We start from the raw sequence: 27,064 nt of genomic DNA on the forward strand, positions 1-27,064 counted from the left end.
GAATAATTTTTAGTGCATTGGCAAATTTAGTATTCACAAATAGTAGCAAATAAATGGAATGCTTCTACATTTGACCTGTGCTGTTTTATATGTGAATCTGAACTAATTTTATGAGCATATTTGACTATTTTATTAAAGACACTACACACAACCTGTTTTTGAACTTTTGTTTAATTTTAAATGAAACGGTTTACATTTTTACTTTTCATTTCCAGTAACTTTTAAAAATAAATGTTTATAGGTTCATAGGCTCAAGCAGGTCAGCTTCCCACTCTATGTCATACAATTCTGACAAATCGGCATCCTCATCATGTTCTTCATCATCCTCAGGATTTAAATCATCCAAGGGATCTACTTCCACTGACGTTTCAATGACAAGTTCAATGATAAGATCGAGATCAACTGATTGCTCATTATCACTCATGGTTGATGTTGTCGTTATCTTTAAAGAAAGAGAATGAGATGTTGCAGAGTAAGAGACAAATCTCAGAGACTATAATATTAAAATTGTTTAACAAGAGTAACATTTTGCAATTATTATTTAGCCATGTCCAGCGATGCTGAGGAGGTGAGGCCTATGTCCAAGTTTTCAGTGAACAGGACTCATCTGTTTTTAACCTTGGATAAGCCTCACCGACTCTGTGTACCCTGCTCATACTTAAATGTAAAGGGGCAGATTTATGTTAACTGGCGCATCCCCAGGGATGCACCAGTTAACGTGCACCGCTGCTCTGCCACCCATGATGTGCCGCATTTACAATGTGGAGCACCATTGAGCAAAAACAGCACAGATGCGTCACGCATCTGTGCCGCAAAAGCAGCACATTGCAGGAATCACGTCGTAAACGCGACATGTCTACTGCAATGCACAGGAGCAAGCCACACATTGCATGGTGCATCACTCCTTATGCCTGTTTCAAACAGGCGTAAGGATTTGATTCAGCAATGCTATAAAGCTGACTCTGTGAAATCTTCTAAATTTCACTGTGTTAGTTTTACAGGGCTTTCATGCAAATGAATGCCCACCCTGCAACAAAACGCCTATATGAAACCTGACGCAGGACTTTACAGCATGACACATCTGCCTAGATGCATCAAGTTGTAAATATGTCGCAACATAGCGCATCTTTTGCGCCGCCGCTACGTCACAAAAGTGACGCACAGCGGCGCAAAAGAGGCACACAGCTATCATAAATCTGTCCCTAACATTTTAAATGATTGATTCAGGATGACGATAAGGTGTGGCCTATCCAGAGGTTTGTTTGAGGTGAGGCCTACTCAGGGTTGCAGATGAAATTTAGGCTTGTTGAAGAATACAGAGGAGATAATACATGTGCAGACCTACCAATGAAGTGAGTCATGTCCACTGCACTCTTGAACAAAGGTCAGACCTCTTCTGTGTCCGTGAACAGGCCTAAACCTCATCTGCACAATGTGATTCGTAAAGTTAGGAAACACAGGTGATGTAATTGAAAAATGTGGAATTTCTTTTCCTCATTTCACAATCACATCACCTGTGTTTCCTTTGCTTAGGTATCTCATTGTGCAGATGGAGTCTAGCATATCAAAGAGTACACAGAAGTTCAGCACTCTATACAACAATTTTGACATTTACAGAAGATTCAGCTTCTCCATGCCCCCTACACATTCCTAAATGTTTACAGTTTAAACAGACGGTATGTTGTTGGAGATGAAGTGAGGCCTGTCTTGCAACATGGTGCATCTTTTGCATCACTGCTGCATTGGTTTCATGTGGCACAGGACTTTACAGCATGACACATCTGCCTAGATGCATCAAGTTGTAAATATGTCGCAACATAGCAAATCTTTTGCACCGCCGCTGCATCACAAAAGTGACGCACAGCGGCGCAAAAGAAGCACACACCTATCATAAAACTGTCCCTAACATTTTAAATGATTGATTCAGGATGACGATAAGGTGTGCCCTATCCAGAGGTTTGTTTAAGGTGAGGCCTACTCAGGGTTGCAGATGAAATTTACGCTTGTTGAAGAATACAGAGGAGATAATACATGTGCAGGCCTACCAATGAAGTGAGTCATGTCCACTGCACTCTTGAACAAAGGTCAGACCTCTTCTGTGTCCGTGAACAGGCCTAAACCTCATCTGCACAATGTGATTCGTAAAGTTAGGAAACACAGGTGATGTAATTGAAAAATGTGGAATTTCTTCTCCTCATTTCACAATCACATCACCTGTGTTTCCTTTGCTTAGGTATCTCATTGTGCAGATGGAGTCTAGCATATCAAAGAGTACACAGAAGTTGAGCACTGTATACAACAATTTTGACATTTACAGAAGATTCAGCTTCTTATCTTGTTGGAGATGAAGTGAGTCCTGTCTTGCAACATGGTGCATCTTTTGCATCACTGCTGCATCGGTTTCATGTGGCACGGAACTTTACAGCATGACACATCTGCCTAGATGCATCAAGTTGTAAATATGTTGCCACATAGCAAATCTTTTGCACCGCCGCTGCGTCACAAAAGTGACGCACAGTGGCGCAAAAGAGGCACACACCTATCATAAATCTGTCCCTAACATTTTAAATGATTGATTCAGGATGACGATAAGGTGTGCCCTATCCAGAGGTTTGTTTGAGGTGAGGCCTACTCAGGGTTGCAGATGAAATTTACGCTTGTTGAAGAGTACAGAGGAGATAATACATGTGCAGGCCTACCAATGAAGTGAGTCATGTCCACTTCACTCTTGAACAAAGGCCAGACCTCTTCTGTGTCTGTGGACAGGCCTAAACCTCATCTGCACAATGTGATTCGTAAAGTTAGGAAACACAGGTGATGTAATTGAAAAATGTGGAATTTCTTTTCCTCATTTCAGAATCACATAACCTGTGTTTCCTCAGCTTAGTTATCTCATTGAGCAGATTTAGTCTAGCATATCCAAGAGTACGCAGAGGATGAGGACTGTATCCAACAGAGCAATGTACATTACTCACCTCCTTTGACACTTACAGAAGCCTCAGTTTAATATTTCTCAGTTCAATATTTATTTACAGAAGCACACAAAATATGACCTTCTCATAAATGTGAAAAGCGTTTAAAAACAAAAAAAAGATTTTCTGGTCATAATTTGAAAACACAACACAGGTCCTATGTAGAAGCACATCCTATCAGTACTTAAATTAGCCAAGCACACATGGGGGCGTATTTACAAGTACCTTACACCACAGGGAAAGGTCTTAAATTAAAATGGGAAAAATAACATCAGAGAGACTCAAAGGCCTTATAAATATGCCCCAAGCAACCTATGAAACTCTAGCACTACATATCAAGAAACCTAATTGATTTCAAAAATCGTTTTTAAACCCATCATCTAAATCAATTATATACCTACATTCAAGGGGAAATGACTTAAAATGCTCTAAGACACATGAAAGCGTTTTTTTAAGGCCCTTGCACCATTTTTGGGTCATTTTTAACATGGCTATGTGACTCAAAGAATCAAAATCTAACTTTGCCAAGCACAGCTATGGGGGGGAATTTACAACGACCTTGCACCACAGGGAAAGGTCTAAAATTAAAATGGGAAAAATAACATCAGAGAGACTCAAAGGCCTTATAAATATGCCCCAAGCAACCTATGAAACTCTAGCACTACATATCAAGAAACCTAATTGATTTCAAAAATCGTTTTTAAACACATCATCTAAATCAATTATATACCTACATTCAAGGGGAAATGACTTAAAATGCCCTAAGACACATGAAAGCGTTTTTTAAGGCCCTTGCACCATTTTTGGGTCACTTTTAACATGGCTATGTGACTCAAAGAATCAAAATCTAAATTTGCCAAGCACACATGGGGGCGTATTTACAAGGACCTTGCACCACAAGGAAATGTCTTAAAATAAAATGGGAAAAATGACATCAAATGAACTCAAAAGCCTTGTAAAAAATAACATCAGAGAGACTCAAAGGCCTTATAAATATGCCCCAAGCAACCTATAAAACTCTATCAATACATATCAAGAAACCTAATTGACTTCAAAAATCGTTTTTAAACACATCATCTAAATCAATTATATACCTACATTCAAGGGGAAATGACTTAAAATGCCCTAAGACACATGAAAGCGTTTTTTTAAGGCCCTTGCACCATTTTTGGGTCACTTTTAACATGGCTATGTGACTCAAAGAATCAAAATCTAAATTTGCCAAGCACACATGGGGGCGTATTTACAAGGACCTTGCACCACAAGGAAATGTCTTAAAATAAAATGGGAAAAATTACATCAAATGAACTCAAAAGCCTTGTAAAAAATAACATCAGAGAGACTCAAAGGCCTTATAAATATGCCCCAAGCAACCTATAAAACTCTAGCACTACATATCAAGAAACCTAATTGATTTCAAAAATCGTTTTTAAACACATCATCTAAATCAATTATATACCTACATTCAAGGGGAAATGACTTAAAATGCCCTAAGACACATGAAAGCGTTTTTTAAGGCCCTTGCACCATTTTTGGGTCACTTTTAACATGGCTATGTGACTCAAAGAATCAAAATCTAAATTTTCCAAGCACACATGGGGGCGTATTTACAAGGACCTTGCACCACAAGGAAATGTCTTAAAATAAAATGGGAAAAATTACATCAAATGAACTCAAAAGCCTTGTAAAAAATAACATCAGAGAGACTCAAAGGCCTTATAAATATGCCCCAAGCAACCTATAAAACTCTAGCACTACATATCAAGAAACCTAATTGATTTCAAAAATCGTTTTTAAACACATCATCTAAATCAATTATATACCTACATTCAAGGGGAAATGACTTAAAATGCCCTAAGACACATGAAAGCGTTTTTTAAAGGCCCTTGCACCATTTTTGGGTCACTTTTAACATGGCTATGTGACTCAAAGAATCAAAATCTAAATTTGCCAAGCACACATGGGGGCGTATTTACAAGGACCTTGCACCACAAGGAAATGTCTTAAAATAAAATGGGAAAAATTACATCAAATGAACTCAAAAGCCTTGTAAAAAATAACATCAGAGAGACTCAAAGGCCTTATAAATATGCCCCAAGCAACCTATAAAACTCTAGCACTACATATCAAGAAACCTAATTGATTTCAAAAATCGTTTTTAAACACATCATCTAAATCAATTATATACCTACATTCAAGGGGAAATGACTTAAAATGCCCTAAGACACATGAAAGCGTTTTTTTAAGGCCCTTGCACCTTTTTTGGGTCACTTTTAACATGGCTATGTGACTCAAAGAATCAAAATCTAAATTTTCCAAGCACACATAGGGGCGTATTTACAAGGACCTTGCACCTCAAGGAAATGTCTTAAAATAAAATGGGAAAAATTACATCAAATGAACTCAAAAGCCTTGTAAATATGCCCCAATTAACCTATGAAACTCTACCAGTACATATCAAGAAACCTAATTGATTTCAAAAAACGTTTTTAAACACATATTGTAAAGCAATTATATTCCTACATTCATGGAGAAGTGAGTTAAAATGCCCTAAGACACATGAAAGCATTTTTGTAAGACCCTTGCACTATTTTTGCGTCACTTTTAACATGGCTATGTAACTCAAAGAAACAAAATCTATTTCTAAAACACTTGACACAAAGCAACATTTTAAATACACAACTTTCTTCATAATTTTCTCCTTAAAGCATACTATTCTCTATTTAAATTAAATGAATCTTTTCTCACCTTAGCAAATACTTTATGAGTTTCAAAACAGTCTCAGACACACACCAATTTGTCTTTAGCAGAGCAAAAGGTATGCACTCCAGAGTCTGCAAGCAACAATGCCACAGAAATGCTGTAATTCATCACACATATCTCTCATGTCACCCAATCAAAACTCTTCCCTCACTTTTTTCAAATCAACACCCTTCCCCCCTCTGCCCTTTCTGCCTTTTTTGCATAGCAACCACCTCCTGAAAGACCTCTCATGTTTGCAAGTTCACACAGCAATGTTTCAATTGAACTCTGAACTCTCAGTACACCTGCGTATCCAGTGCAATCTTTCATAAAATGATTTTTTCTTGACCATTCAAATTACATCTTTCAAAGAACTCATCCATGCACCCTAACTTTCTGTTTTCAGCAATCAAAATCCACCAATCACTGCTACTGATTAATTACCACAGAAACTCCACAGTTTTTTTCATTATACACTCTTATTTTTTCAACTGCCATTTCATTGCCACACTTCATCTGACTGCAGCAGAACCTTCTCTCACCATGTTTTCTGTCTGGATTGTTGGACATAGTTATATCCACTGGGCTCAAAGGTTTGCTGATAACAGAAATTTACACAACCTCAATTTACAAAATGTGGAAATCAAGTGGATTGGCCACAGAGGATTAAAATGTCACCAATTGATACCATTGGTGAAAACCTTTTTGCATTTGCCAAAACCTGACCTGTTAATTGTGCACTGTGGAGGAAATGACTTGGGCACTTTGACTGGGGTAGGTCTGGAAATGCTTTTAAAGGACACCTTTGAGCAATTGATGGCACTATTTCCTCAAACTGCCTTGGTATATTCAAATATATGCCAAAGACAGAAATGGAAGTGGTCCAACCAATTTTGTCCACAAATTGAGAAATCGAGGAAGCATGTAAATAAGTCTGTTTCAGCTTACATGAGAGACCATGGAATGGGCTCCATCTACAACAATAACTTGCGTTACTACATGCAAGATATCTACAGAGCAGATGGAGTTCACTTCTCAGATGAGGGGAACAGAATTTTTATCCTCAATTTAAGACTGTGCATTGGTACCTACTTGTAGGTACCTACATCAGCCACAGGACCCAAAAGCTCCTTTCAGAGCTACCCTACATCTTATGACTCACAATTATTATTTTACTCTAACTTTTTTCACTAATTTTCACCAAAGTACGCTCCCCGGAGCGCTACCCGGTACGCGCACCGGACGCTAACTGCGCGAAAATTTGAAAAAAAATGGTTTTTTGTCGCACATATGGTCCTCCTCAGCCACCCTCAGAAAACCTAGGGGGTCAGGATACGTCTACCATGCCACCTTCTACCCATTCTGAACATTATTTGCCCTTCATCTTGTATCTCAATTCTACCGAAACACAAAATGGAGGACTCCCGTAACGCTGCCGGTTCGCATACCGGGGCGCGCACCGGGAAGCGCTCGCTCAAAAAAAGGTGGGAAAGTAATTCACAGAAAAACCACTGGAGACACTTTCACCAAATATAGATTAGCTCATACTACATACCAATCCCTACCATTTTCACAAATTTGATTGGAATTCCATTTAGCCATTTAGCCTGTAGACCTCTCTAAATACCCTGAGGTAAATTACTTCACAAAACACATCTGAAGTGTTGGAATTGACAACCAATTAAAATGTTACTTTCATTTTCTACTTTTTTTACCTGACATTTGATTGGTTATGTACCTGATTATATATAAAGAAAGAGAGAGAAACACAGCCATTTTGACTACCACCTCCTGAAGTAGATTTCAAGAAAATTTTCACTGAGAACTTAAACTGCTTTTTGAAAGGTAAGTTGTTATTTTGAAAACTGAAGTATATTGTGCACTTAAAGTTAATTTGGAAAACTTTTTCTGATAGTTTTATACTATCACTCTGTAATAGTTATAGATTTAGATAGACTTCTCTGTTATAGTTATGGATGGATTTAGGCTTCTCTTGTATAATTATGAATTTACTTAGGCTTCATCACATACACTTTTTTATATTTCTACTTCCAGTCTGATACCATACACTACCCAAAGATAAATTCACTGTTAAAAAATCAAAACTACCTGTCTGAACTTAAACCCAACAGTGCCCTAACTCTTCTGATATAGTTATTTTTATGCAATTTACAGCAAAAAAATGGAAGGGGAGCAAGAAAACATCAATGTTTCCTTTGAGATTACATATGAGGAGATTCTTAATGAAGATTTTGTTGAACAAGATTTTATGGATCAGTCTTTGGATGAACAATTTATTGAATGCTTACAAGACATAGAAACATACATGTTTGAGGAGATTCCAGATGATGTAATGCTGGAAGTTTTATTGAACTATGAAAATTCTGACCAATACATTTTTATTTAATAATTACAAATTTTTGAGACAATATTAATTTTTATATCTAATTCATGAAGTACAACCAAAATAAATAAATAAATAAAAAAAAACAAAAAAAAACACAACAAAAAGAACAATCAATAAACATACAATATTTCAAAATATCATAGTCTATCATTCATTTTGCCTTATAGTACGCTCCCCAGACCGCTTCCCGGTGCGCGTACCGAGCGCTCCCCCGCGGGGCCCTTTTAAAGCCTCCACATCAAACCTAGAGGGTCAGGGAGGATCTTCTATGCCCCCTTATGGTCATTTCCCCCTTTGTTTTGGCCTCCTCTTGTCTCTCGATCCTACCGAGAGACAAGATGGCGGCCGCTCCGGACTGTTTAGAATGTTGACAGACACCGGAGAGCCAATCAGCTTCGCTTCGCGAAGTTCTGTTACGCGTCAGGTACGCGAACCGGGGCGCTGCCCGGAGCGCGCTTACAGATATATATATTTTTTTGAACAATGATTTCTCAAAATCCACTGGAGCACATATATTGAGACCTAGCAAAGGCACATCGGGCTACCAGTCCCTACAATTTTGCCAAGTTTCGTGGAAATCCATTCAGCCGTTCGAGCTAAAAGTGAGGCCAACCGCCCTATGGAAATTAACATGGGAAAAACGCGTTTTGGGACCCCCCTTTTTTCTCGGCCCCCCCCTTGACTAACCCCCCCCAAATGTTCAGTGGCTGCTCAGAAACAAAATGTTCCATTTTCCTGAAAATTTCAGCCAATTCCGTCCACAAACGCCAAAGTTATTAGACATAGAATTTTCAAAAATCCCATAGAGAAAAAATCCTAACTATATATACCTACTGGCGACCGCCAGTAGGTAATATATATATATATATATATATATATATATATATATATATATATATATATATACACACACACACATATTTATACTTACCTTAAATAGACTTTCCTTGCGTAATAAAGTCTTGGGTGGTGAAGGTACACTCGTGGTAAAAATGCATCAGTAGCTGATGGTCTGCTATAAAGGAAACACATACCTTAGCTAAAAGTTCTTATGTTTTCTAGAAGTGTGTAAATCAACACAGTGCTGAGTGCTCCAGCCATAAGGCACGCTGTCTGGATCTGCACACTTCTAAAAAGTGACATTTCTGGCATTGGATTCACAGATTTCCCGCAGATCCGACAAATCCCAGTGGGACCATTAATTCTCCTTACCAGCCCCATTGGGAATTACGATAAACTTTGTTAAAGAGGCCCTTAAGGCATATAAGGTTTTCCATAATGCTAAAAGAGTTTGAAAAATATATTCAGTCCGTGGAATGACAACTAACCGACCTCAGTGTGCACTTTCCTCAATGGCAGTTCTTCACTTTCCTCACTATTCTAAAGCCCTGGTGTTACATCAAGCCTGCACAAGTGAAGTTAAATGGCAAAGCTCTCTTATCTTTGCCTATAATAATAGGTGTGACAGAACTGCAGGAACTCACGCATTTAAAAGGCATTTTCCTCTTTCGGAATGTACTGAGAAAATATGTCTCAGCGTAGCTGTGCAAGGCAATAACATGGTAATGCCTAACTAGTGGCTAACTTATTAAGAACTTCGGTTTTTTAAATTCAAAGGGTTTGTCTCTTAATGTTGTCATAAACAGTATGACCATATTCATTCGCCATAACTCCAGAATGTTTCACAGTTTACTAGACACAGTGAGACAGCTAAAGTTGTCAAATATGGACGTGGCATTACAAAAAACATTTGTGCGTTGGCGTTTCTGCAGTATCGATTTGAGGGCTGGAACAGAGAGTGGAACTCATTAATTTTATTTCTTCCTGGAAATGGATGAAACATTAATTCGCAGCTGCTTCGATTGTGTAAAATTCTGCTCTGTTGTAAGACCAGCGGGTTGGTATAGTAAGTAACCCAGGGGCATATTATCAACAACTAGCGATATTTATCGCTAAAGAAGCTTAGTGACATTTTTTTATCGCCAAGCAGCGCTGGATTTTATCGCAGAGAAAACGTGCTATTAGCAACGTTTATCTCCAATGCGATAAAATAACCGGCGATAGCGATGAAATGCATGAATATCGCTGGAAAACCAGCGATATTCACGCATCATCGCCAATAGGGTCTTAGCCAGAATATCCACCTCACATTGGATATAATGGCTAAGAACTGGTCTGAGCAGGCGTTAGTTTTCAGCGATATTCGCGCTTAGCACAAATGTTCTAATCGCTACGCCTGCTAGGCGATAGCGGTGTTAGCCACTGCTTTCAGTCGCTAACAGGTTGGGTACACCCACTTTGCATGTCATTAGCGATAAATATCGCTGACATGCAAAGTGGGACCCAAACCACTCGCTTTCGCCTACACACTGTCGCTAACTCCTGTTAGCGACAGCTTGCTAAGAGGGCGATGAAATTATTGCCGCTTTGTGGCCGAAAACAGCCGCTAAAGCGGCAATATTTCATATCGCCTGCCTTGATAATATGACCCTCAGTGTTTACGAGTAGTAGCACTCAGAAATGGGCATGCATAAATCTACTCACTGTGTCTCCAGTCTCGTATTTGTGTAATAATGAGCTTCTGCCAAATAACGGTATATTTTATTATTATGGCACCTTATATGTGTTAGTATGTATTTTGCTTATTTATTGGGGTGTAAGATAATAGTCTGCAATCGTAATAAAGGACTTTGGAGCATTGAGACTATGTATGAAGGATGCTTTTATGTATTGTCAGTTTATTGCACTTGCACGTTTATGGTCTAATGACCGCAATAGAGTATTAGAATTGAATTGAGAATAATAAGCCCCTTGTGTGGATTTTTTCAAACAAGTAAACCTATAATTAAGGAGTACATTGGTGAGTGGCAAGGGCGAGTGACTGCAAAAAAGGGGATCACCTGCAGGCCTGGGGAAGTTTGCAGCCAGGACCAGGAACTCAACTAAAAACTGGTAGGAAGTGTGAATGTGAGGGTAAAAGAATCTATCTAGGCTAACCCCGTGTTAGGCCCAGAAGCCCTGAGGGGTTAGGGTGGGTCAACACGAAGTGGGACATCACCCGGTACCCCTTGGCACCAGAGGAGCTGGCATAAGGTTCTAATATCAGCATAACCAAATAACCGGGAGCATTAAACATTGAGATGACCTGAGCTGGTTATACCTGATCATAGTTAATGTATGCAACAAAGGTTGGAATTTGGAAAGATAGTGTAGCACGTAGCAGGGGAACGAAGGTAAGTACAAGGAAAATGGCTGGTGGCGGATGGAGTGAGGGATTGATTGATAAATAAAAGAAAAAGTCCAGGTCGTGCGAAGCAATACCTGGCAGAAAAGTGCCACAGAAGAGTCCTGCGTGAAAAGTAGAAGCAAATTACTATGAAAGCAGAGGGTGGCTATCTAATAAAAAAGGAAAGAGAAAAAGGATACGAAAAGATATGGCACCTGGGAAAGTAAAGCCAAGTAAAGGCTTAAAAAACCCTAAAAAGCCTGACGATAAAGAAATAGGGCCAGAGGGTTTTAGTATAAACCGGAAAGAGAAGGGAAAAGCCAACAACCTACAAGGAGATTTAGCTGTACGCAAGAAAACTTTTCAAGAGAGGAAAGAAACCTTGAATAAAACCCCTCTGCAAAGTGATCTAAGCGGGGTAAAATGAGGATCTTCAGTTACAAAATCGATTAAAGACTTTGTGGGGAAACTCTTCAAAAGGGATAAAGAAATAGAGGAAGAGCAGCTTGATGTTGATAAACAGCCAACTTCAGTCAACTCAGCATGAGTGGAAATAGACTCCCATAATCAAACCCATCTCAATATTTTGGTACTATTCCTGGTCCCAAGACTGTCCTCATCACCCAGACTATTTCCCCCACTGAAAATCAAGAATCCGAGGGAGGGGGAAGAGTCAGACATAGAAGGCGAATCCAATAGCAATGGCCATAATTTACAGATAAAGGAACATCTTAAAGGGAAGGAAGAAGTGGAAATATCTCAGGATAGAGTAAATGACACTTCAGGGCCATCAATGGTGAACCTTGAGGTCATAGGAACTTCAAGTGCCTCAATTCTGGACGTAATTTTAGTCCTGCAAAAAACATTGCACGGCCTGCTAAAGGTAGCTGTAATGAATAATGACACATTAAAAACCCAGAGAGAACAGTTCAAACTTTGGTGGGAGAACTGAAACAAATCAAAGATCTTATGCTCTCCATAGTTAGATCAGTGAGTGGGGACCATCTAGAGGGATAGAGAACCAACTGGGAGGTGCCCAGAGGGATACCCCAACACAAAAGGAGGAGCATAGCGTAATTATCTCACGATACCCAATGATTATAAAGAAACAGGGGAGAGGAAGCGCTATAAGCAGTGCATACCACGACCGAGAAGACGGAGGAAAACCCCAAGAAAGAGTCAACCCATAGTCCAACAGGGAAAAAAGGATCTAGTTAAGGAAAAAGGGTGTTAGAGTATAGTAAGGAAAGCAATGGCAGCTCCGGGAAAAATATCCCTGAAAGAAAGAACAGCTATAAGCAACTAAAGAGAAGAAGAGAGGAGGCAAAAAGGTAAAGGAGAACCTATGTCTAGAGAAACGAGTGAGAGAAAAAACTGCAAAAATAGAGGAGGGTGGTGATGAAACAGGGATGGAGAAGAGAGTGTGAGGAGAAACAGAAAGGTATGGAGGTCATATGGAGAAAGGGAAGGAAACAGAACACCAAGAACGATGGGAGGGGGACTCAAAGACAGGATCTGTGGCTATACTTTGAACCTGTTGGACAAGGTATAGGAGGTAAAAAAGTGAGGAAATTAAACCCACTAAGTTGATCACAACTTCTATTCTCCTTATCCAAATGTGTAAGCCTATGGAATATTGGCACTGAGGACCTCAGAGAAGTAGGATTCACTTTAAATATTAGAGGGAAGGAAGTAACAAAGGTTCTCCTATACTCTTGGTTAGTAAAGTTAGCATTAGTAAAGGCAGAGCAGGAGTTACATAAGGAAGGTATCAAATAAGTACAGCGGACAGAAATGTCAGAGTGTAACAAGTATAAGAGGCCATTCCTGATGAATCATGCAGGGTTGGGACTAAGACAGGTTAGGCTGAGTAACCCAGGTTAGTATATTAAGGAAACTCTCGAAATCACGATAATATGTAAGGAAACAGAGAGAGCTAAGGAGGGTATACTGGTGGGAAAATAGGTATAGGGTGCTCGCATCCCCGGCATATGAGGAAGATGGAGGGTTAAGCAACATTGAATAGGAGTTAGGGTCGTCGAACAGCCTGGCTATATTATCATGGAACATAAATGGGTATAATAGAATATCGAACTTGGATAGTTTTAATGAAGTCATTGACAGTAGCGAGATTGTGTGTTTGCAGGGGACCTGGCTGTGCGACAAATCCCCATTGATTGAAGGGTTTGTTCAACAGACTAAAGTAGCAAAGAAGAAACTATTTGGACAACACATGGATGGGCAGATGACGTTGGTCTCAACAAAACTTTGTCAGGAAGGTAATCGCCTTGGTAGTAAAATGTAAATGGGTAATAGGTTGTAGAGTGTTGCTGTTGAACCCAGACCCACGATACGAAGGTATGAATGTGTATATACACAGAAGGGTAAAGAGAATGATTACAAGTCAGAACTGGGAAAATTTAAAGAAGATGTGGAGTCCTTAACTGAAAATTACTATAAGGATGTACTTATTGTGCTGCGTGATTACAATCATAAATTGGATCCTTGGGGGATCGACCCATGGTGTAAGAAGCTGCTGACTTCATACAAAATAAATGATGCCATCTTCCCGATGGTGGATATTTCAGCACAAGATATGGCTCTAGGGCACATTATGGGCTCAAAGAGTTTAGTTTGCATAAATGCCAAATTGGAGACACATCTACCAGCAAATCGTACATTTAAGATAGGCCAGCAACCCTGTCCAATTGACTATGTCTTTTTACATGCTTGGAACTTTGAATTAATTAAGAACTTTGAAGTGCAAGTGGAGGAAATTGACCATTACCTGCTAATGCTCGAAATATACGGAGCAAGGAAAAAACAAGGATATAAAGCTCTCGAGGTCAATATTGACTACCCAAGGCATCTAACAACACGTATATATGAGGAGCATATTGTAAAATGAGCGGTGGTACAGCAGAATTAAACATTAGGAAATATTATGAATAACAAGGATAATAACTGGTATGAAAATATAATTATCCAAGTAGTTGAATGCCTAACGGTTAAAATAAAATCAAGAAGATCCGGTGAGGGTAGGAAAAATAGAACCCAATTTAAAGAAAAGACCTGGTTCGATGAAGAATGTCATAAGTTAAAAGCAAACATCAGACAAAGAGAAAAAATACTCAGGGGAAAGTATAATGTAGAATCATTCCACAACCTTCAGAAATTAAGGATGAAATATAAAATCAGAAATAAAAAAGAATATATGAAGAGAGCTGCTGGGAAAAAACTACTGTCTGTAATAGAATCCAAAGACATAAAAGGATTTTAGAAGCTGGTCTAAGAGAGTTCAGCAAAACATTAGGGTCCCGGAACTGTGTAGTACCAGAAGATGATTGGGTAAGGTATTTCGGGGAACTGTATGGGAAATGGCCACTAAAAGAGAGATTGAGAACTATATTGTGGCCAGGTGTGAGAGAGGAGATTAAGGAATACTTCACACCGAGTAATATTAAAAAAATCATATCTAACCTTACCTTGACAAGAGCTGGCGGACCAGGAAACCTCCCTGCAGTCATAAGAAACAGGCCAGAGTGGTGGGCATATTTTTTTTCCAAAAAGGTACTGGAGATCCTTAATACTGGTCTTATACCAGAAGATTGGAAAGGGGCGATTGTAAGGCCAATCTCCAAAAGAGGTGATATCAAAGAACTATAGATTAGATTAGGAGAAAAAGTATTTGCAAAACTAATCCTGGAAAGACTCAAGGACTAGGCTGAAGCAAATCAAGTGGTGCCCCCTGAACAGGGGGTTTTAAGGAGGGGCACTCTACAGTCGACCACTGCTTTGCGCTATGGTCCATTGCACAGAAGTATATTGAGCAGAGAGGCAGTTTGTTCTGCTGGTTCGTAGACTTCCACGCAGCGTTTGACCTGGTGGACCGTAAAACATTGTGGGAGACGTTGCTCGGCAATAACATCCCAAGGGATCTGCTAAGGTTAATACAAACTCTACATACTTATAATTGAGCGCAGATAATTTTGGATGTAGAGGGAAACCTATCGCTGAAAATCCCAATTGGAAATAGGTTAAGTTAGGGGTGTCTATTGGCCCCCCTAATTTTCTTGCTATTCATAGCAGATTTACCTTCAGTCTTAGGCACTGAAAGAGGGGCTAGCCCAAAGTTAAATGGAAAACACATGATCTCGTAATATTAGACCAAACAGAGATCGGTCTGCAAAGAAAGATGAATATGTTCAATGAATATTGCAATCTTGAAAAACTAGTAGTAAATATGGACGGGACAAAGGTATTAAGCTTTGTAAGAAGGAAAATAAAGTTTAACTGGTATTTGGGCTCCACAAAGTTGGAAAAGGAAAACAAATATAGGTACCTAGGGATGTGGTTTGAGAAAAGTTTGAATTGGCGTACCCATCTGGATGCTTCATAACTGAGGGCATCAGCTTTGGTCAGTGGTCTAAAAAAATGTAATAGAGTGTCTGGTGAAAAGTCTGACAGACCAGTTTTTAAAGCTTATGTAGTCATGGTACTACCACAATTCCTATACGGAGTAGAATTGCCATATTTGAGTAGCAAAAATGGATGGGATGTCGAAGCGGGAAAACGCTTGAAAACGTAATAGCACTGCCCATGTCCTTAATGGTCCAAGCAATAAGACTAGAAACAGGAATGACATCATGGGATACCTTGGCATGTACAGCGCTATTAAGATTTTGGCAGCGCCTGGGCCATGGAGAAGAACTTAAAATCTCACAGTGGTGTAGAAATGAGATATTGAAGAGCGAGTTAAGATAGGCAAAAGGGATTAGAGAAATGGTAACTAAAGCTTGTAGAATGATGAGGACCAAGCTGTGCCCTCAGACCTTACAAATTGAGGATGATAAAAGGGAACTCAGGGGGAATCTCGTGAGCTCACGATCAAGACTTCCTTAAGGGGACAAAATCTGTATGTTTTATGGCAAAGACGTGGGGAAATTAGCAACATTTCCCTTATATTGATATATTACCGCGTCAACAGATAAGAAGAGAATTGTTGATATTAAAAATTGGTATTAACCCTTGCTATACAAACAATGGGGTAAAGAAATCTATGATTGATAGTAAAGGGAAATGTGTTTACACTCTGGGAGCCACTTGTGATATGTTACATATTTTATTGGACTGTCAGAAAATGTTGGATAAACAGACCAATTTTTAAGAAGTATGGTATTAAAAATAGGGTACAAGCATTCGATCTTTTAACTGAAATGAGTAACTTAGATAAAGCTTGCGCTATGGGGAAGTACATTCAAAGAGTTAAAAATATTCTTAAATGTGAATAGAACTGAAATACTTGTTTTAAATATTAATAGATATATATAGTATTTTATACAGATTAATGGAAAAACGAATTAATTTTAAATGTATGAGGCTTTTTTATGATAAATTTTATTCAAGATATGAGATTTTATGTATTTGTATTTATGGAGATTTTAAATGTTTAAGGACTAACCAGTCCAAATAAACTTTGTTTGACTGACTGACTACAAAAGTGTAGGTAAGGTCCAGTTCATAAATATTATACCACATCTACTCAAATAGTACTATTGGCAAACGATGCTCAAAACTATTCCAGCATAACCTTGAAGCAAATTAAACAACCACACCAGGCACAGGTACTGAAATGTGACCATGTAGAAAACAATGGTGGCATCAATAACACCAGCTAAAGAAAATCAAAATTGGAAATCAAAATTAAATAAACAGTGCGTACACCCACACACAGCACAATAAGATGAAAAGAGAACATATAAAATGTCAGAACACCTTTCAGAGGGTCATGGGCATGCATGCATTACTGAACCCAACCGTGGGTGTTGAGGCCTTTTACACCCAAAGCCCTAGGGCCTGACCCACTATGGTCACTGAGCAACTGGGCCAAGGAGTACCCCGTCGGCACTTGACTCTCAGTGGTAGTGTGGGCAAACAGTCCAAGTCTTCTTGTGGAGGGATTGCGGGTAGGTGCAAGGTTTACATGAGCACAAAACTTAAGTAACACTCAGCAACAGCAATAAATTAATGTCCAGCCAAATTCTTGCTTTTATAAGAAAAGTAGTATGTATATATGACCACAACATGAAATACGGCATACTGCAAATAATATATGCAGTCTTCATAAGGCTTGCACCCTAGCGTTGCCCAAGTAAAATCCTGAATCCCTTTTCCCCGTCTGAGGACTGTGGTTATTCTCCATTTATGTGAGGCAGCATTCAAGCTATGCTCCGATTGTGAGTACAAGCCTTAGAAGTCCCACAATCACTTTTTTTGATGCTCTAGTGGCATTGTGGCATTCCCCATATTTACAAGGTGGCTCTAAGCCACTTAACGTGGCTTAACGCCACCTTGAAATATGCCCTTTTCCGTCGCAGTCCTCAAAGGGGCATGCAATGGGTGTTGCAGTGGGAGTTCGACCGTAATACCGATTGCTAGTTGATGCTGACCCAGATTTAGAAGGCTGGGGCAGCACCAAAAACTAAGGGCAGGAAATGATTAGTTTTAGACTGGTGGTACCAGGAAAAATTATTAATTGCTCCTTGTTTTTTGCACTTTCTATGTGTGCTGCAATCTGCAGCACACATAGAAAGAGAAAATCACCATTAATGATTGTTTAAGTGCAACAAGGTGTCCTTTCCTGCACATAAACAATACCCCCTGCAGCACAGATACCCTTGCAGCATGGCGGCAGGGTGCCTGCACTGGCGCTAGGCCTCTTTTTTAGCACCAGCGCTAGAGGAAACACAGAGGTGCACTGTATTCTTGTGAATAAGGCGTGTCCCTGTGTTTTAAAAATGTCAGAGCGTGGCGTGGCCAAATTTGGCGCAACACCATGCAGTGACATTGTTTTGTAAGTATGCCCCATTGTATCTCAGACCGTAGCTCCTCTGTCAGAGCAAGTTCCCCGAGAGGAGCCATAGCCCCATCATCAGTCTTACCCAGTCTCACTTGAATTGCAATATCGAAGGCTCAGGTGTGTGTCAGCAGCCCAGTGGTAAGCAGAAGTGTAGATACTGTGGGCGAGACAGCAATTGTTCATTTTGTTCCTCCGATTGTGTGGTAGGACTTTCTAAGTCTGGCCGCAGGTCTCGGGTGCTTCTGGGTTCGGGTGGTTGACTCAATGCTCTGATTCTATGAGTAGCAATTGCTACGCTTCACTTTTGCACACTGTTCCAGGCCACTGCGCTCTCTTTTCGCCGAGGCCCCAACTGGCTTAGGATGTCTTGAACAGCAGCACTGAAAGCGATGGCCCCTTCTTTGTCACAACACTTTATGGGGGATGGCACCCTCACTCACATCGATGAATCAGGCCGACAGCCCTTACTTTTGACAGGACCCCCCACCTGACATAAACAATAGCACAGAGGCAAATGGCCTACGGGGTCACAACACTGAACAGGGTAACAACAGTCATCATTCACAGTGCTGAACCAGGGGATTGGCCTTTACTTTTCACCACAAACACGAAACACCATACGTGGGTCACAAACAGTGACATATTGGCCACTACTGAGTCGATTTGCTGACGGTCATAGAACAGCTTCTGACTACCTTGGATGCCTGCAGAACTACAGCGTTAATTCTGCTGGATCTGAGGGCAGCCTTTGACATGGTCTCCCACGAGATCTTGCTCCATCACCTGGAGCAGATTGGTGTCAACAATAAAGCCCTTTCTTGATTCTCGTCTTTTTTGGCCGGTCAGACGTTCCAAGTAACTGCCCCTCCTTTCTCCTCCCGTACACACCCATTATGCTGTGGTGTTCCCCAAGGGTCAGCATTGAGCCGTACCCTATTTAGCGTCTACATGAGACTATTGGTGCTGATGGCCAAAGCCCGAGGAATCCCCCTGGTGTCATATGTAGTTGACACCCAGTTGGTAATAACCTTTTCCAACAATCCCAGCCAGGATGTGGCAAAATTCAAAGAGGATTTATTAGGCTTCTTGGAGTGGATGACTGCTAATTATTTGCATCTAAACTCAGCCAAATGTGAGATCCTTCTGGTAGGCAGGGATTCCCATCTCTGGGGTAATGAGTGGTGGCCTCCTGCTCTTGGAGAGCCCCCCATACCCAAACCTGTGGTGAAGAACTTGGGTATTATGATGGATAAAGAACTCACTTTTGAGGCCTATGCTAAATCAGTGGCAGGGAAATGTTTCGGACTGCTGCGAGGTCTAAAGCCAATATATTGTCTCTTTGATTCTCAGACTCAGCAGCGGATCATCCAAGCGTCCATCCTGGCCAGATTGGACTAGTGTAACGTGTTACTTTTGGGTTCCAACAAACCTGTGGTCAAAAGATAGCAGCTTGTTCAGAACGCTGTGGCCTGCGCTATCTTTGCCCTCCCTAAACTCTGTCATGTTTCTAACCTCCTCTACTTCCTACACTGGCTACCCCTTGAACAAAGAGTTTGCTTCAAAATGCTATGTATCACTCATAAGATTCTCTCAGGCATAGGCCCAGGAATCTTGCGCGATTTATGCTCCTAATATGTACCCACATGAGCGCTGCGCTCGGCAGACCTGCTCCTTGCTAGAATTCCACGAATACAGAGGGCCAGATCAGGTGGTTGATCTTTTAAGCTGTTGGCTCCCGCCTTATGAAACTCCCTCCCTCTCCACATTCGTAGCAACCCTGATCACCTGACCTTCAGGAGGCTGGTGAATACCTGGGTTTTTCCCCACTTCTAGTTCTCGCTTTGCCCCCCCACTTAGTTTTCAACTTCAGCGCTGGGATGCCCTGATGCTGAGGCAAATATTAGCAAAGCGAGATACCTCTAGGACAATAAATTCTTGAACTACTCCATACCATGGGTCTAGTTATTTTCCATGGCAGGTTCAATAAATGAACAGTATAATTTGCAATTTTTTAACATTGAAGGTAGGCACACAACAACACAATTACTTTTTCTTAACCATCAATGAACACCACGACACAACCATTTCTATTCAAATATTCTATTTGTCTTATTGCTTTTTCTTAAATGGAAAATCCTTGAATTTCACAACCAAACAAAGTTCGATTTCTTTTTATAATCTATTTGTACATACAATCTTCATGTATACATTTTCTGTGGTCGTTTGTTAGAGAATTATAAACAATATTCAAAACCAACACATATCAATATATACAAAAAAAATCACATTTAGCTTGTTTGGTCATAATCCTACTTTTTACCTCTACCTTGATACATCAAAATAGTATTCCTTGGTAATTTGTCACTAAGTGGTCCTTAAAAAGGCTAGGCTCAGAGAATCATTGTGGTAATATTCAAAGTTTAGGCAATCTGATTTTTGCTAAACTTATTGAGACCTTATTAGTATTCCTATTTGCTGCTGATACTCTGAGTCCTGTGAAAGTGAAAGGTGAGTTGTGTGGGTGTCGACGCGTTTCGACCTTTGTGCTGGGGACCAGGAGGATTTCTAAGAAGGTCTTCCTCAGGGCTGGGACTGTGGGTGTAGGATTATTGTGATCTAAAATTCATACAGGGGTAAAAGAAACATGTGTATAAGTGCCTAAATTATAATCATTAATTAGTTATGCTTAACCTGTTGTTTGGTTATTGTTGTCATACTTAATGTAGTTGGGATATATGGGTTCGTATTTCTCCATCCGATCGCCGGAGTCTTGCATCTTTGAACTCTTTGGGTCTTTAATTCTAGAGAATTAAATATCATGTGTTGGCTCACTTCCCACTCATTAAAGAAATGCCTAGCTTTTCTCATTCGATATGTGCCTACATTAGCTAGCCCTCCCAAGTGGTCAGACACGTGTTAGGGGCGCATGCAGTGTTCAAGTGCTGGGCTTCTCCTTTAAGTTCGTGTTTTTATTGTGAGCGATAGTGAGCATGTTGTCTCCATTTACATAGTGTCTTTAGACGTTAGTTACATTTCTTCATGCATCTATGAGTTTTTTAAGGACGAAGAAACAGCCTCCCTTGCCATTGTTATTGATTCTCACTCATGTTTGTGATTGCGTTTACCATTCATAGTGGCATGCCTAATGGTTTAGTTCTTGACTCCTTCACCTTAAACCCGGTTACATGCGCTTGTAGTGCCGCAGACGAAATACCTTTTGTTCTTCTGTTCGTTGTAACTATTCGACGCTATGTAAACGGAGATAACATGCTCTCTATCACTCACAATAAAAACACAAACTTAAAGGAGAAGCCCAGCACTTGAACACTGCATGTGCCCTAACATGTCTCTGACCACTTGGGAGGGCTAGCTAATGTAGGCACATATTGAATGAGAAAAGCCAGGCATTTCTTTAATGAGTGGGAAGTCAGCCAACACGTGATATTTAACTCTCTAGAATTAAAGACCCAAAGAGTACGACGATGAAAAACTCCGGCGATCGGATGGAGAAATACGATCCCATATATCCCAACTACATTAGGTATGACAACAATAACCAAACAACAGGTTAAACATAAATAATGAATGATTATAATTTAGGCACTTATACACATGTTTCTTTTACCCCTATGTGAATTTTAGATCACAATAATCCTACACCCACAGTCCCAGCCCTGAGGAAGACCTTCTTAGAAATCCTCCTGGTCCCCAGCATGAAGGTTGAAATGCGTCGGCACCCACACAACTCACCTTTCACTTTCACAGGACTCAGAGTATCAGTAGCAAATAGGAATACTAATAAGGACTAAATAAGTTTAGCAAAAATCGGATGGCCTAAACTTTGAATATTACCACATTGATTCTCTGAGCCTAGCCTTTTTAAGGACCACTTAGTGACAGATTACCAAGGAATACTATTTTGATGTATGCTGGTAGAGATAAAAAGTAGGATTATGACCAAACAAGCTAAATGTGAAATTTTTTGTATATATTGATATGTGTTGGTTTTGAATATTGTTTATAATTCTCTAACAAACGACCACAGAAAATGTATACATGAAGATTGTATGTACAAATAGAGTATAAAAAGAAATCAAACTGTGTTTTGTTGTGAAATTGAAGGATATTCCATTTATGAAAAAGCAATAAGACAAATGGGATATTTGAAGAGAAATGGTTGTGTAGTGGTGTTCATTGATGGTTAAGAAAAAGTAATTGAGTTGTTGTGTGCCTACCTTCAATGTTAAAAAATTGCAAATTATACTGTTCATTTATTGAACCTGCCGTGGAAAATAGCTAGACCCATGGTATTGAGTCGTTCAAGAATTTATGGTCCTAGAGGTATCTCGCTTTGCTAATATTTGGTTACGGATTCCAACCTCTAAGGTCCTGAATTGAATCCATCCCCTGATTTTAAGCCTGATGCTGAGGCAGCCATGCCCTCTACAAATACAATACCATATAACATTGGCAGATGGTTCGATTGATGCGTCAGTTCCGATGTGGACCAGATCTCACAGTCCTCTTTGGGGATCCAGTCGATAGGATACCAACTGGACCTTGCTCCCTCCTGGCACTCTCCTCCTCCTCATAGGGTCCTCTGGTCACAGCAGGCTGGCAGATGCTGGTGCTCCAGCGAAAGTGGTCTTGATTCTCCTGGGTGTTATCTTGTCCCTAGACCTGGTCACAATGGGCTGACTTTGTGCTGAGCTTCTCAACACTGATGTGCAGTTAAGATTGACAATTATAGGAGGCTCAAGCTCCCCTTTTTATAATCCATTTCCAGACAAACGTGATTTTCTGTCCTAGGGCCAGAAGTAGCAAAATCAGAAATACCGACTCTTAATTACCGAATTTGACCGATTCGGTAATTAAGAGTAGGTATTTCTAATGTAGGTACCAATTCGGTAAATTTTACCGAATCTGTAAAATTCGGTATTTACCGATTCAGTAAATACCGAATCGGTATTTGATATTGAATCCTATGGGCTTCAAGGCCCATAGGATTCAATATCAAATACCGATTCGGTATTTACTGAATCGGTAAATACCGAATTTTGCAAGGGTGCAGGGGGTGTCACTTTGACACCCTCTGGCACCTCTGTTTTAGGCTTGTGTGCCATGTGGCACACATACATGCCCTAAGGGCATGTATGTGTGCCACATGGCACAGGTGTACATGCACAGATGTGCATGTACACCTGAATCGGTAGTTTACCATGCAATTGTATTGCATGGTAAAATACCGATTTTCAAAGCCCTGTGTCAATGTTAAAAGTGGCACCTACATACCAAACATGCATTTTCGGTAATTTTACCGACCGGTATATTTACCGATTCGGTAAAAAATACAAATTCGGTATTTTTACCGATTCTGTCATTTTACCGATTCGGTAAAATTACCGAAAATGCATGTTTTTTATCCCCATACATCTCCATGGCCATTTACCGGTCGGTAACGGCCGAATTCGGCCGTTACCGGCCGGTAAATGGCCAAAAACTCCCACCTACATCTGGCCCCTAGTCTTTTAAGTTCATACTGTAGGGAATGCCCACTTTGAAGTATCCACTCCTCTGTCAATGCCTTTGTCAAGCAGTCAATCTGTCACATTAGGAGTGACTAGAATCCAGAACCCTGAGGCCTCAATGTACTGTACCACACACAGACACACAAACAATATTATAGTATGCACATGTAATCACACTTGCGCTGTACAGTGGGACATACTAACGTGATGTAGGCATACCCCAAGGGCGAGTTAAGTAGACAGCAGCTGAACTTTCAATGAGTGTGTCAATAGGCCTCCCTGCAGTGATACAAAATAGAGGTTGGTTTATTCTACTGATCACTATTATAAAAACTGTATGGCACACACAGGCTCTGTGATCACCCATGATGAAAACCTATATCGTTGAGGATGGAGAACTCAGGGCAGGGGTGCATGTCAATCACCATGCAGGCGAGAACAATGAGGCACGTAACGTCCGCACCAGGCTGGCGCACTGCAATACATGGGACCTTTTCCCTTTCAATCCAACAATTTCATCAATTTGTACCCAGAACTTGACAATTGATTCAATATTTAATTCCATCTTTTCCATATCCATGCCACGGAGACAACGAAGTTCCATTAAGATGTTTATTATACATTTTCAAATGCGGCTGTATTCCATTCCAGGTTTTTAAACAGCAACACGTGATTTCATAAACACCAGCGTAAGCAATGTTAGTATTACCCAATGCATTTCGAGCCGACGGCTCTTCGTCAGGAGTTTCTCGAAAATACAACAAAAACCATCACCATGCAGGTGACATTTTCTCGCAACAATACATTAAAGAAACACAATGATTATTGTCATGTCTAAAGTGGCATTAATAAAGTATTTATATATTCAGAAACATAGGTACATTTAAAAAGCCCAAAATCTTTCACTCACTCTCGCTCTCGTTCACTGACACACAGCGCAAACTACGTACAGGAATGAACCATGACACCAACAAGGAGCCTTATATCTAAAAAACACAATTAAATGCTATGGTTATCTGTCAACACAACATTACCCTGCATATGTTACATGTGAAGAATTGCATTGAACGTGTGTACATGTACACCTACATGTCTTAGAAATCAATTTCTCCCAAACACTTCTTTCTTGGGGATTATTTCATTAGGGATCCCTCTGCGACCCCAATCCTGTTGTCCCCTACCTTTTCCTTTCCCTGATATATTTAAATCTATCCTACACACATAAAATAGCAGAGCCAGAGTTCTCCGCTGAACGCTCGTCCCTAAAGTTAAATAGCAGAAGTGCAAAATTGTAGATGTAGATTTAGATTAAGGATAGCACATTTATACCTACCTATATATACTTACCTGAAGTATCATTTGGCAGTTAATATCCTGGCTACGATATTTCTGCAGCACAATTTTTTTGTGAATGGTATTCGGAAATAAAATCCCTTCTTTTGTGCCCCCTATGCCCTTGTAGAGAGCCACACGGGCTCTCCCATACAATGTTGCAGCCACCAACACGCATCCATGCATACCCCGGGGAGGGCTCGCACCGGGGTATAAATAAATAAGGCGGAAGACTGCTTGGGGTCTTTCCAGCTAACTTTCATAGCAGTGTCCGTGTCCTGTTACTCGCAGTATCCTGCCACGTGTTGGGCCCTGACCCGACACACCACACTGGCGACGAGGCCGGCAAACGTGCATGCGTGCCTGGCCGCCTCTGTGCTCAGCCCGTCGGCGTGCCTGCTGTCTGCCGCGGAGCCCACCCGCGTGTGCTCCTGCATCAACCCCGGCTCGGAGGCCCCCCACGCGTCTCCCCGTCGGGAGCGCCTTCAGCTGGCGGGACTTGCCGGTAGGTCGTTTCGTGGCCCGCTGGCCCCGTGAGGTGCGGTGAGTCTGCTTTGCCCTCCCGCGCGCGGCGGTGCACAAGGCCCCCCCGATACTCTGTCCATCACCACCCCCTTTTTGTAATTATTTTGGCCACCATGAGTGTGGAAGGGTATGCTCAGACATGAGTCCCTTGCTCATTGCACCATCAGGATTCAAGCAAGCCGGGCCGAAGACGGCTGTAATGCCAGAAACCGGTCCCCGGAAGCTTGTTTCCTTTCCAGTGAAGAATTGGCTTGGTAGTTTGGTCTGTCCTGTTCCCATGATGCACTGGGCCAGGGACAGACTAATTTGCATATAGCCAGGTTCTGAACTGGGATGGTGCAGTGAGCTAAAAAACGGTGATGGATCAAGCCCTGATCTGTTGACTGGGTAGGAGTGTTCTGATTAACTCAGATACTCAGTCCATCACCACCCCCTTTTTGTAATTATTTTGGCCACCATGAGTGTGGAAGGGTATGCTCAGACATGAGTCCCTTGCTCATTGCACCATCAGGATTCAAGCAAGCCGGGCCGAAGACGGCTGTAATGCCAGAAACCGGTCCCCGGAAGCTTGTTTCCTTTCCAGTGAAGAATTGGCTTGGTAGTTTGGTCTGCGCTGTTCCCATGATGCACTGGGCCAGGGACAGACTAATTTGCATATAGCCAGGTTCTGAACTGGGATGGTGCAGTGAGCTAAAAAACGGTGATGGATCAAGCCCTGATCTGTTGACTGGGTAGGAGTGTTCTGATTAACTCAGATACTCTGTCCATCACCACCCCCTTTTTGTAATTATTTTGGCCACCATGAGTGTGGAAGGGTATGCTCAGACATGAGTCCCTTGCTCATTGCACCATCAGGATTCAAGCAAGCCGGGCCGAAGACGGCTGTAATGCCAGAAACCGGTCCCCGGAAGCTTGTTTCCTTTCCAGTGAAGAATTGGCTTGGTAGTTTGGTCTGCCCTGTTCCCATGATGCACTGGGCCAGGGACAGACTAATTTGCATATAGCCAGGTTCTGAACTGGGATGGTGCAGTGAGCTAAAAAACGGTGATGGATCAAGCCCTGATCTGTTGACTGGGTAGGAGTGTTCTGATTAACTCAGATACTCTGTCCATCACCACCCCCTTTTTGTAATTATTTTGGCCACCATGAGTGTGGAAGGGTATGCTCAGACATGAGTCCCTTGCTCATTGCACCATCAGGATTCAAGCAAGCCGGGCCGAAGACGGCTGTAATGCCAGAAACCGGTCCCCGGAAGCTTGTTTCCTTTCCAGTGAAGTATTGGCTTGGTAGTTTGGTCTGCCCTGTTCCCATGATGCACTGGGCCAGGGACAGACTAATTTGCATATAGCCAGGTTCTGAACTGGGATGGTGCAGTGAGCTAAAAAACGGTGATGGATCAAGCCCTGATCTGTTGACTGGGTAGGAGTGTTCTGATTAACTCAGATACTCTGTCCATCACCACCCCCTTCTTGT

The sequence above is a fragment of the Lissotriton helveticus genome, chromosome 9 (assembly GCF_964261635.1).
Source record: "Lissotriton helveticus chromosome 9, aLisHel1.1, whole genome shotgun sequence".
In the NCBI taxonomy this organism is placed as follows: domain Eukaryota; kingdom Metazoa; phylum Chordata; class Amphibia; order Caudata; family Salamandridae; genus Lissotriton; species Lissotriton helveticus.